Raw genomic sequence first — 14,020 nt, forward strand, 5'->3', positions numbered from 1 at the left:
TTTGTGAATATTGTACCAGCCTTGCCTCCCCAAAATAAATCCCACTTGATCATAATGTATGATCTTTTTGATGTATTGTTGGATCTATTTTGCTAATATTTTGTTGAGAATTTTGGCATCTATGTTCATCAGGGATATTGGCCTATAGTTTTCTTTCTTTGTAGTGTCTTTACCTGGTTTTGGAATGAGGATCATGCTTGTCTCATAAAAGAAGCTTGAAAGTCTTTTGTCCTCTTGAATTTTTTGAAAAAGCTTGAGAACAATAGGTATTAGTTCTTCTTTTAATGTTTGGTCGCATTTTTTTTGCTCATTTGTCTGTGTATTAGGTAGTTCTGTCTGACTTTGAACTTTTTGTGTTGTCTTTATGAGGAAGATGGGCTCAGTGGTACTGACCTCCAGGCCACCTGTTTTCCTTTTCCTAGGAATGCTTCTTGAGGGTACTATTTTCCCTCCTGTTGTCTGTCAGCATTGAATGCAGTTGGTCCTTTTATGGGTACAGTTATTCCTTCAGGCTGGCTGGCTCTAAGGGTCAACCTTGATCATGTGTTTTACACACTATGAAATGTCTGTCTTGGTGGGTGTATTTATTCTCTACAGTGTCTGGTGCCTGCTAGACTCCTCCTTTGGCCGTGCTGCCTATGTAGCTAGCTGAGTCTAAGGTTGGTTCTATCTGTCACCCACTACTTGTTGTTGGTTCTACATCTTCTTAGGTTGCCATCAGCCATTGTTTGTAACCTGCTGTGCACTACCTGTCTGCAGGTGCTGCTCCTTTTGCTGTTTTTGTTTGTGTTTCCTGTGCCTGGGTAGTGTGGGCTTAGAGAGGACAGCAACTCCATAAATGCCCGAGCTCTGTAAGATTTACCTCCATTTTTTAGTGCTCCACCTCCTCTTTCAGCTGCCTGGTCTTCCAACAGAGTCTTCTGTAGAAACATTGTAATGTGGGCCCAGACTGACCTCACCCAACCAATCACTCTACAGGTTGCAAGCTTGGTGGGTTAGGACAGCTGAGGTTGTGAATACAACGTTAGAGGGACCTACTACTTCAGGGTTCTCTTTGTCAGGAGCTCAGTACAGGGAATGTGACCCCTACTCTAGAGCCTAATCCCTCAGCCACTACTGGATACTCAAATTTTATTTCTCCCCAGCAAGGGGAGCCACAGGTTCAGATCAAATAGACTGACAGTCCTCTCTGCAGAAGTTCTTAGAGCTGATGAGACCTTGGTTTCAGGGAGGAAGAATGAGAGAGTCCTTTTCTGGGGCTGTGTCCCCCCAAAAAGTAGCTAAGCCCCTTGTCCAGACCCAACAATAGACTTGTAGGGTCCCACAGTTTACATGCTCCAAGCCTCTCTCCCTTCTGCCTGTGGAATCTAACACAGTGGGTCAGGAGACTCAGCACCCAGGCCAGCTGGCTGTGAAATTCCACCCTGTCCAATTCACATGAGCCACTGTGCCAATGCTGATCTCAGAAAGCAGAACACACCTCAGCTGGGCCAGGTGTGAGGAACCCTTTCTTAGGGTACCAACTAGCAAGGGTTATTAGGTCCTGAACCAATGCTCTCTGCAGCTGGAACTGGATGTGCCAGCCCTGGTTGTCCCTAGAGGAAATCTGGCACAGACCAGTGGGAGACACTACCCATGACCATCCCTCAGCAATCTGCTTGGAGCTACAGGCAATCCAGTTTGTTGTTGCCTCTGCTGGGCCCAGGTGCACATATAAATACCAAGCTGCATACATAGGCTGGCTTTTACCCACACTGGGTGCAGGGCAGCTGTGTAAAGTTTGCTCATGGATTTACCAGCTGCAAATACTTTTTTCTGATTGGTGTGTGGGTGTGTAGCAGTGCCACGTGTATATAGCCTATATAAGGCTATAGGTGCTTGTGCTTGAGAGAGGTGGAGGGTTGTGGATGTGTGAATTGCCTGCCTGTCACTGTGAGGGGCCATTCTTGCTGTTTGTGTGCCAAAGAAGAGGTTTTCCCCTGCATGTGTGCTTGTCCACCGTTTTGAGATTTTAGTAAATGGAATGGCCCAACATGTTTCGGCTCTGCAGCTTTTTACCGTCTACCTGAATCCAATGTGGACCTGCCTGGCCTCGGCCACTGGCATTACACTGGACTTGGGGGAAGGTTCATTTAAAAGGCCAAGGTTCCCTGAGTCCTACCTACTGCAGCCTCTGTCTGCTTCCTGCTTGTTGGGCTATAGGCCACTGAAAAAAACTTCTGGTAGAGTCTAGAGCCTACGGCAATTCAGGGATTAGGAAGGGTGGTGGGTGTGGCTGGGCCCCAGGTGTCAGTCTTTCCAAACATTACTCACAGACTTCAGTAGGGTGTGGCCCCAGGAGTCTGGTGGAGGAGGCCTCTGAGACCCAGAGGTGTGGATTCTCTGCAGTGCTGACAGTTTCTACTGAGCCTCCTGTGAGGCAGAAACATAGATTTGGGAGCATGAAGAAGAATTCCCCAGCTTCAACACCAGAAAACTGAGTCACTGACATGCCCCCTGCTTATTGGCTGGCCTCTCAGAATGACCCAATCTCCATGAGTGGAGCAGCAGAGACTCCCAAGCGTGGGGCAGTTGTTTTATCCCAGGCTGATGCCACTCAAAGGTGACTGCTCCGCCCAAGAAATAATGGCAACTGCAGTATTGGAGAATGACTCAGCACAGGGATTCTCGTAGCTGTTCCTATGGTGTCTCTTGGTGGGCCTCCAAATTCACACTCTCCTCATGCAACTCTAGTCCTCTCAGCTCTCTCCTGCTGGAGCCCTGGGTAAGTGGTTATGAATAAGATTTTCTGTCCTGGCCATTTTAGATGGAACCTGCATCTCTGAGAGCTCCGTTTCTTTCTTACAGATGGAAATTTAGGCTTTTTTCACTGTCAAATACTGTGTGGGCATCTCTTCTAGGCTCTGGGGCTCTAGGCTAGGTCACCAGGCCTTGGGCTGAGGACCCTCCCCTATCAGGGTGACCATCCCCACAGTGAGTGTCCCTCCCAGACCCTCAGCCACCACTAGCTCCTGGGAGTGGGGCCAGAGGTGGATTAAGGTTGCTTGAGGCCCAGGTATAGAAGAAAATATTGGGCTCCTTAAAATAAAGAGACAGGAAAAATAAAAATGCATGTTAACCATATTTTAAATAAATAAAAAATATTTTGTACTACTAATGTTAAAATTGCACATATGAAACCAAACTTGATGTCATTTAAAAAAAGTGTAAAGTTGGGGTTTTGTGGGGGCCTTCAGAAGTTGGGGCCCAGGGTGTGCGCCCAGTGCACCCACCTTTAAATCCCTCTCTAAGTGAGGCAGCCCTTCCTGTGTCTCCACCCTTCCTACCAGTCTCATTGTGGCTTCTCCTGTGATTCTTGGTTATAGACTCCTTGTCATTTAGTCCAAAATTGGTTTTTCAAGATGATTGTCCTTAAATTAAGTTTTAATCCAATTTGGTCCTGGAAGGTGAAAGTTGGAATGTTCACCTACTACATCGCCATCTTGGAATCCAAACTCCTATCATTTTTGTTCCTGACTTTGCTTTATTTTATTTTGCAGAACTTGTAAATAACTACTTGACAATATATTACATATCAATTTGTTTATGTTTTGTCTCACCCCAATAAAAATAAATGCCATCAAGTCAAATCAAAGACATTGCCTAATATGTCCAGCACGCTATCCCCAGCACCTAGGACAAAATGTAACCCTAATAAGACCTTAGTGGAGATTGTGTGAATGAACTTAATTATCTGAGTTCATTGAAAAGGTCAGTGATCAATTATTCCCCAGTGCCCAGCCAGCTAACCAACTCTTCTTTGCTATTTTGATTTCTCCTGATGAATTCTCCAAAGTATTCAAATAGAATCATGTTTAATTCTGGCAATATCCTAAGTTGAGACAGAAATTTATTCCATATACATGAATGTTTCCTATTTAAATAACAATGTAATTCTTACCACTTGTTTTAAATGATTCTAATAGCAGAAAATCATTGGCTTTACAAGAATTTCATAATTGGATATCTGGGTATATTTTAGCAAAGGCTAATGGATACATATTTATTTTTTTGTAGAGCTGCTTTTCTATAGTGCCTTGAAATGAACTCTTATTAAACTTTTAAGGATATTCCAAGCAAGCTTTCTTTTATGTTTCTAAAGAAAATTAGCATACTGTTTGTATCCTTATACCAACTTCAGTTTCATGGCCCTTAAATCATCATTTATACATTCTTGGTGTTCAGCAGAGAACAAAATATGTGTCCCATAGAATTTGTGGTTTGTTTTAAGGACACATGAGAGTACAATTGAGAGCCATGCAATTCATAACAAATTCAATCTACACGAGACAGCATATCGTTCAATGCAGCTCCACCTATTTCTCCTTTCCCACAAGAGACCAGAGAAAGGAAGTCATTTGATCAAATATGAAATTCATGAAACACTTTAATTCTATGACAGCCACACCAAGGACCAGAAAATTATTTCAGCTCATATTTTAGATACCCCTGGCAAATGTAAACAGTAGATGCTGTTAGACATTAAGGATTCATTATGTGTACTAAAGAACTAAACTGAAAATCTGCTGATTTATTTGAAATTCCATGGGCTTCTGGTAGGAGATTTATTAAATTATTTACCAAACTTCAATAAGAAAAATGATCATTTATTGAATCTGAATATAACATGAATGGGCTTATTTCTCTGACAACATCGTTTATATTCAGTGATAAAATACATGGTAAAATAACATCTAGTGTCTATCATTAATTCACAAGTAGTAAGACTGTTGCTTTTAAGAGCTGACTCACTGATGATTAAATATTCCCTAGGATCTTGTGATAAGATTTACCTTCTGTCAGTGAAACTTGTCTGTGTCCTAGAGACAAGATTGCTATTTATACAGAGAGAATGCTCCTCTGTCAACCATTGTCTTCTGAGAAAACTATTCACATAATTTCACCATAACTGGTTCTATGTAATTCATCTTCCAAACTTTCTTAATATATTGTACAAGTACTAGATATTAGTCTTTTCTTAAGTCAATATGTTCTTACCAAACGCTTTTTGTGCATAAAGTACATATAATTATACAACTCACAAAAATTAGGGGATATTCCAAAATGATTATGAAATGATAAAATATCCCCTAATTTTTGTGAAAAGTATATATGTGTGTATGTAAAGACATTCAGATATTGTGTGTAACTACACCAGACATTGCAAGTAACTATACACATGGCAAAATAGAAATGGAGATCAAGGTTTAAGCCAGGTAGCTCTATGAATAGTAGTAACTATATAGTGAAGATAGAATGATCAATATCAGTGTTGACACACAACCATTACAGAAAAAGAAGTTAAAGGCATTGTTGCAGATTCTAGGTTAGCCAAAAGTCCCAAAGGGACGGATGATCAAACAAACTTCATCTTGGATAAATTTGTTTCCTGGTAGATAAACTCTCTCTGGTAATAATGGAGTATAATAAAATGGCAGGTTATCTAAATAAGAACACAACAAATTTAAAGCAGGATCTGTGGCTACCAAGACTTGATGACAGCAGAGGAGGGAAGAGAGGTATGAGGAAAGGCTGGTCTAGGGGGGCAGGGGCAATGCAAGGAGACTGTGTCTCTGTGGTAAAGGCTGGCTCTGTCAGAGTCCTGATGAGTAGACATGGGAGACAGAAGAGAGGGGTGTGTGTGTGTGTGTGTGTAAGTCAGGGAGAGAAATTTGAAGATGCTACTTTGGCTCGCCTTCAAGATGGAGGAATAGGGCTGCAAGCCAAGAAATTAAGGCAAGCTCTAGAAGGTGAGAGTAGAGAGAAAGTGAACTCCTCTCTAAAGCCTCCAGAAGCATTCCAATCCTGCAGACACCTTGATTTGTAGCTCAGGGAGACTTCTGCTATATAGACTATAAGATAACAATCTTTATTATTTTAAGTTCTGAAGTTTGTGGTAATATGTTATAGTAGCACGAAACAATGGACCCATTCTTACAGAGAGTCACATCTTTTCATGTGAGTTTTCTAGAACTATTTTATTTTGTACCCATTGGATCCAGTAAACTAGAATAATGTCTTTAGCTGAGTAAACTTTCTTCATTTTTCATTCCTTCTTGCACCCTTCAATTTAGGATTAAAAGATTTATTTGTGGAGCATATTTTTCAAGCTAGAAGGACCTAAAGAAGTCATTTAATTTTCAGATCAAATTTGGCTGTTCAAATTTTTAATCCCAGTAGAACTCAAATTACTTTAGATAAATTACTTAAGATAAATTCTGAAACACTTCAGTAATAAAGTGAGTTTATTTTTTATTTAATTAATAAGAAATTAAATTAATTCAATTGTCTTTTACACAACTTTAAAGTTATTTTAATCCATTAATGCTGAGTCTGTTAGACAGACATTCATGAGATTTGCCTGATAATTTAATGATTCTGCTAGGAGATAAAAGTTAAACTCTGGAATCTTAGAGAAGTAACTAAAACTCATTTACACAGTCTATTACACATTCTGTCTCTGTTGGCTCCTTAAATCAATTTACATGTCCTTCCAGTAAGTGTGTCTGTATATTTTGTTCATTATAACCCAGTTTTTTCTTTGCCCTGCATGTTTATTCCCCCTGAGATGAACAGGTCAGGGCTTCTCAGGGGTCTACACAGGACTCTCTAACCATGAATCTGGAGTTGCACCCTCTCCTGTCGGCAGTTGTCAATGAAAGTCTAGATCTATTAAATGCCTTCAATTCACCTTCATTCAAGACCGACCAGAAAGAGATCATTTTTTGTTTATTTGTTTGTTTAATTGTTTTTTAGTAAGAAAGGAAGGAAAAGGAGAGAAACAGGCAGACAGAAAGACAAGAAGGGAGAGAGATGAAAAGCATCAGGTTGTGGCATTTCAGTTGTTCATTGATTCCTTTCTCATATGTGCCTTGAGCATAGGGTTCTAGGTAAACCAATGACCCCTTGCTCAAGTCAACGATCTTGTGCTCAAGCCAGCAACCTTTGAGCTCAAGCCAGCGACCATGGGGTCAAGCCAGATGAACCCATGCTCAAGCTGGCAACCTCGGGGTTTCGAACCTAAGTTCTCAGTGTCCCAGGCTGATGCTCTCTCCACTTTACTACTGCCTGGGTCAGGCGAGATCATTTGTTTATATTCCCCTATTTTGCCTCTTTGCTTTAAAAAGAAACAAACAAAAATAACATAAAAGGCAACATAACACAGGTCAAGGGCACAAATTTTGGAATCAAACTGAAGTTTGTACAATGGCTCTCAGTTTCCCTGACCTTGGACAACTAACCCAACTTCTTCAGCTTTCATTGTCTCACCTTCTCAAGGAGAGAAGTACACTATGTATTTGTTTGTTATGAGGATTAAATAAGATATCATTTTTAAAGCTTTTATTTAGTCCTGTTGTTATTGCTCAAAAAAATTCAACTATTACTCATGCATTTCTTTCCTTTTTTGATGCACTTTTAAAATAACTATTTGAATGCAAGATACATTTCTTAACTTCTTTGGGTGGCACCTTCACTAGTGAGGTAGGAAATTTTACTATAATAAATCAATCATCTTTCCTTTAGTAGTGAAATTCTATAATTCTAAGAACAATTGACATATTAGCAATATAAACTGCACAGTTGCAAAAGTAAAGGAATATTTAGGGAAAAGAATACTAATATATTTAGTTGTGTTTCTACAACTGCATTTTATTAAAATTTCTCCTGTATTACCTATGAAATTCTATAGTGTGATGTTGCTTCAATCAAAATTTCTAATAAAATAAAAACTAGTATTTATTGTTTATGGCAGGCACTGTTATAAGTGGCTTCTATGTGTTAACTCATCTGATTCCTGATAGATCTTACTACACACATGGAGAGACAATGAGAGAGTGGGAGGGAGGGTGAAGAGACTCAGGCAGAACTTTCCCAATGTAATTATATATTCAATAAAATTTTACTTTAAGTTTTGTCTTTGCAGGATAAAATTTTGGTTTGCGATAAAAATCTATTTTTATACTTTATTTTTATACTTATTTTAGAACACACCTGAAATTCTCACTTGCACTTCATTTCACATACTAGGAAGGTTTAATACATTTTAAGTAGTGTAACAGGGTCTAGATTAAAGTATAGAGAGTCAAATACAGGACATGAACAAATGACTCTGTTAATGTGAGGCTTACATACTGGCATAGAAGCTTTAATCACTTTAAAGGGGAAAACATGCCAACTAAAGAGTGAAATCAGGAAAATGTGTCCAAGAAAAACAAACATTTTAGAACAGTGATGTCCAATAAAATGATAATATGTCCTGGCCTGGTAGCTTGTTAGTTGAAACATCATCCCAAAGCACAGAGGTTGCCAATTTGATCCCCAGTCAAGGCTATATAGAAACATTTCTCTCTCCCTTCCTCTATCTAAAATCAATAAAATAAACATTAAATATATATGTATTATATATATTATATGTGTGTGTGTGTGTGTGTGTATATATATATATATATATATATATATATATATATATATATGGGCCACATATATTACTCTACATTTCCTTTTTTTTTCTTTTTTTTAATTTAGACAATTTAACAGGGTGACATTGGTTATCTAGAGTACATAGATTTAGAGAAAACATCTCCATATCATTTGGACAGTTGATTATGCTGTATACCCATCACTCAAAAGTCAAATCATCTTCTGTCACCCTATATTTTGTTTCTCTTTAAGTCCCTCCTTTCCTCCACCCTCTACCCCTCCTCCCTTCTTCTTTCCCTGGTAATCACTAAACTTTTATCCATGTCCATGAGTTTCAATTTTGTGTCCCACCTATGTATGGAATCATACAGTTCTTAGCTTTCTCTGATTTACTTATTTCACTCAGTATAATGTTATCAAGGTCCATCCATGTTCTCGTAAATGATCCTATGTCATCATTTCTTATGGCTGAGTAGTATTCCATTGTATATATGTACCACATATTTTTTTATCCAATCCTCTATTGAAGGGCATTTTGGCTGTTCCCATGTCATGGCCACTGTGAACAATGCTGTGATGAACATGGGGGTGCATGTGACTTTACACACTCATGTTTTCAAGTTTTGGGGGTATAAACCCAGTATACTCTACATTTTCTAATAACCACATTAAAATAACTTTTTAAAACAATTGAAATTAGTTATAATATAGTAAACATATTACATCTGAAATATTTTCATTTCAATATGTAATTAATATTAAAATTATTAATGAGATAGTTTATATCCTCTTTATCATGCTAAGTCTTTGAAACCCAGTGTGTTTTGTGTCTTATAGAACATCTCTGTTCAAATGATCTGCATGTCACATGCTCAGCAACTACATGGAACTAATGATGGACAGTGTGGTTTAGGTCTCTCTAAACTTTGGCTAATGTCAAAAGTGTAACAATAGGTTAATGTATGAAAATCATGTATGTACTTCTGTTTTGAGATTTAAGAATTGTTTGAAGAAGGTATCTCTGCTTGTTACAGATGAGAGTTCAGGGTCTCACAAGTATTGGATTGCACCGGGAGGGGAAGGAGAACTAGGCAGAGATGGAAAGTTGAACCAAACCCTCACTTGGCTGAGTTACAATTCATGCAGCTCAACTTCCTCGTCTCTAAATTGTGGACTGTTACATGATCTATCGACTTCCTTGCATAATTTTGAGGACTGAATAAAATAAGTGAACTTGTAGAGGATACTACAATGTAAAAATATGGTAACAACAATTGTTGTTGACAGAGGTGGATTGAGGTCGGTTGAGGCCCTGGGCCTCAACAGAAGAAAATATTGGGTCCCTTTAAAAAAAGAGAGAGACAGGGAAAATAAAAATACATGATAACCATATTTTTAAATAAATAAAAAATATTATGTAGTATTAATGCTAAAATTGTACATATGAAACCAAACTTGGTGTCATTATAAATAAGTGTGTGGTTAGGGCTTTGTGAGGCCCTTCAGAAGTCAGGGCCCAGGTGCTCACCTGGCGCACCTGCTGTTCAGTCTGCCTCTGGTTGTCAAGATAACGTTGGTGATGATGGTGATAATGATGACATCAACAGTGTTATTCCTTTTAAACCATAATCTATACTAAATAATTTTTCCAAAGGAAAATAACCCTAAGAAATAGAGCTTTACATAAATCATGAAATTATTAAAACTAGAATTACCAACCAATTATACAATTATTAAATTTTCCTTATTTCATTATCTACCAAAATTAAAACTTTAGTTCTAAAAATATATCAATAGATAAAAGAGGTAAGCATGAAAAACATAATGGGAATAGTAAGTTATATTTCCAGGAGTTATATGAAATGGAAGAATGTTATAGGCAAGGAAAAAGTTATTTTTTACTATGTTATTATAATGAATAATTATGTTAACATTTGTGTCAATAAAGCAGGTGAACTAGAGAGTTATTATATTTTACCAAGAAGCAGAAAATTTTAAGAGAAAACAGTTCAATTAATTAATTACTGTCAGCTGAATTGAAACTATTTATTTAGACTGCTTTATTGCAAACATCAAATCCTCTTGTAAGTACAAGTAAGTGATTGTATGCTTCAATTAGTTAAGTAATTTTATGAAAAGCAAGAATTTTAAGTTATAAATTGTTTTTAGCCATCTCTTTTGTTGAAAGAAATATTAGGTTAGATTCATTAGAGAAAAGTCTGAATTGACTCACATTTTGGTGATAGTTTTTTCCAAAGGTTTTCTATCTATTAGTCAAGATAAAGTTGAGAATATTTACTCTTATTTTAAAAATAACAACAGTATATATTAAGATTCTATATCAGAATAATAAACAGGGAAAAGCTAATGTATTAAGGATAAAATATATTCTTCATTCTTTGGTTTGGTTTAGTTAGAGGAGTTGTCTTCTCAAATAAAATATATTGCTCCCAAAAATTAGGAGATATTTTAAAATGAATATGAAGGAATAAAATATCCCCTAATTTTTGCGAGCAGTATATTTTGTAGAACTCCAATATTTAAAAACAAACTAAAACAATATTTTATTAGTATAAATTAATTTTATGTACAGACTTATATTTTGTTATTAATGTTTATCGATATGAAGGCAATTTTGATCAATTTAAATATTTAATAAGCTTATTGAGTATTATTAGTATTGGCATCTGATTCTCTGTACCTTTATATGTGAATAGCTATAAATACTAGGATACTAGGATAAACCATATAAATCCTGATATTGACCAATTTTAACCAATGAAAATGACAACATCATGTACTTCAACTAATAATAATAATTGTCTTTGTTTATGTTTCTTAAATCTATATACTTGTGATCTTTCCATGCTCTTTGATTTACAGTATCTGGAGACTAGAAATAGAAATATGGTAAAATTTGATTCAAAATTAAATTACTAAAAATATCAAAAATTTTCTCACACTTACTAACATAAGGGTAAGAATCATACAACTAGAACTTAGTGTTTTATTAAAGGTTCTGACTTTTATAAAAACAAACAAGCAGCCTGACCTGTGGTGCCGCAGAGGGTAAGATGTAGACCGGGAACGCCGAGGTCACCGGTTCGAAGCCCTGGGCTTGCCTGGTCAAGGCACATATAGGAGTTGATGCTTCCCTCTCCTCCCCACCTTGTCTCTATCTACCTGTATCTCTCTCTCTTCTCTCTACACTGAATAAATAATATCTAAGAAAAATACTCTAAAAACAAGCAAAGAAACAAAAAATCTCTAAAGGATATATAGAATGTATATCAAGTAGAAGGAAAATTGTATCACACAAAAGGGCAAAGTTGTAAGAAGAAATATGAAAAAATATACTGGCAAATATATGGGTAAATAAAAAACCCACTAAATTATAAGTTTAATATTGCTTAATTTGAGAGGGATTGAAATTAAAGCACTGGATAATGATATGTTTAGGTTGGGAGAAGATTATCTGAGTAAAGGGCTGTAAGGCCCTGTGTTACTCTGTGTCATCATAAAGATATTGAGTAACTTCGGATGCCATTAAGCTAGGTAGGTATGTTACAACAGCTCACTGAAATAATGGACATATGACATAGAACTTCCAAACAAATAATGGGATAAAGTGGAATTAGGAAAAGATATTTGTGAATCTAAACTAAGAGAAGAAAGAAAGAAGAGGAAAAAAGTGAGACCTATAACACCCAAATAAGATGACAGCAATAAATGCAAATACTTTAGAAATCATATGAATGTAAATCAGCTAAGTCTCTTATAAGCTCTCTAGTCTAGTTTTACAAAATTGCTCTAGTAGTTCCTTAATAATCCAGCAACTATCTTCTATTATAAAAGATATGTCTAAATTTAAAGACTTAGGGGGATTGAAAGACAAAGGATATACTGGTGAAAAATAACAAAGAAAATGGTAGAGAAATAATATTAGACAAAATAGAATTTAAGACAAAAATAATTCATACAAATTACCAACACACACACACACACACACACACACACACCATGCATGATCCAATATAGTTAAGTACCCAATGTATTTAGTAAAAGTTTCTGCCAAAATGTATTTACTGAATGGTTTATTACTTTAACTAATACTTTTTAAAGCTTCTACCAAGTGTCAGGTATCATAATGGACACTGGAAATGCAATCCTGGCCAAGACAGGGCTCCTGATGTCATGGGACTTGCATCCTAATGTGGAACACCAGTGAAATCAAGAAAAGAATAAATGAATGAGATAGTTTAAAAGAGTGGTGCCAAACTAAAAAACTTCTGCACAGCAAAAGAAACTGACAACAAAACAAAAAGGCAGGCAACTAAATGGGAGATGGTATTTGCAAATAACAGCTCCAATAAGGGGTTAATATTCAAAATATTAACTCACATATCTCAGCAACAAACAATGAAATAATCCAATTAAAAAATGGGAGAGGACCTGAATAGACACTTCTCTTATCAAAACATACAAGCAACAGGTAAATATATGAAAAGATGCTCATCTTCACTAGCTATTAGAAAAATGCAAGTCAAAAGTACAATGAGATACTACCTTACACCTGCTTTTTTGGCTCTTATTAACAAGACAGGTAACAACAAGTGTTGGAGAGGCTGTGGAGAAAAAGGAACCCTCATTCACTGTGGGTGAGAATGCAAATTAGTACAACCATTATGGAAGAAAGTGTGGTGGTTCCTCAAAAAATTAAGAATAGAACTTCCATATGACCCAGCAATCCCTCTACTGGGTATATACCCCCAAAACTTGAAAACATTGGTACATAAAGACACATGCAAGTCCATGTTTATTGCAGCATTGTTCACAGTGGCCAAGACATGGAAAGAACCAAAGTGTCCTTCGATAGAGAATTGGATAAAGAAGATGTGGTACATATATACAATGGAATACTACTCAGCCATAAGAAATGATGACATATTGCCATTTATGACAACATGAATGGACCTTGAGAACATTATACTGAGTGAAAAAATCAGAAAAAGCTGAGAACTGGATGATTTCACACATAGGTGGGATATAAAACTGAGACTTATGGACACAGATAAAAGTGAATTTGCTAATAGGGCGGGAGAACATGAGGGAAGATGTAAAGAAAAGGCTGTAAAGAGGGACAAATATATAGTGACAGAAAATGAGTTGACTTTGGGTGATGGATATGCAACATAATCAACAGTTCACATGCTACAAAAATGTTTACTTGAGGCCTATGTACTCTTATTATTCAATGTCATCCTGTTAAATTTAATTTTCTAAGTAAAATTTTTTTAAAAAGGAGTTCCAAATTTTTGGACAAAAGATAAAACAAGACTAGGTGTGAGGTACAACTTTGCAACTTCAGCTCTGCTGATACATGTACCAAAAAATTCTTCACTGCGGGGCTATGCTGTGCATGGTGCTCAGGAGCAAGCCCAGCTTCTGCACACTGTATTCCTGGATCATCTCTCAGTCGTGACCACCAACAGGATCTCCAGACATTGCCAAATGTCACTGGGGGCAGAATCACCCCCAGTTGAGGACTGCTATGTAAGAG

The sequence above is a fragment of the Saccopteryx bilineata genome, chromosome 10 (assembly GCF_036850765.1).
Source record: "Saccopteryx bilineata isolate mSacBil1 chromosome 10, mSacBil1_pri_phased_curated, whole genome shotgun sequence".
Taxonomy (NCBI): domain Eukaryota; kingdom Metazoa; phylum Chordata; class Mammalia; order Chiroptera; family Emballonuridae; genus Saccopteryx; species Saccopteryx bilineata.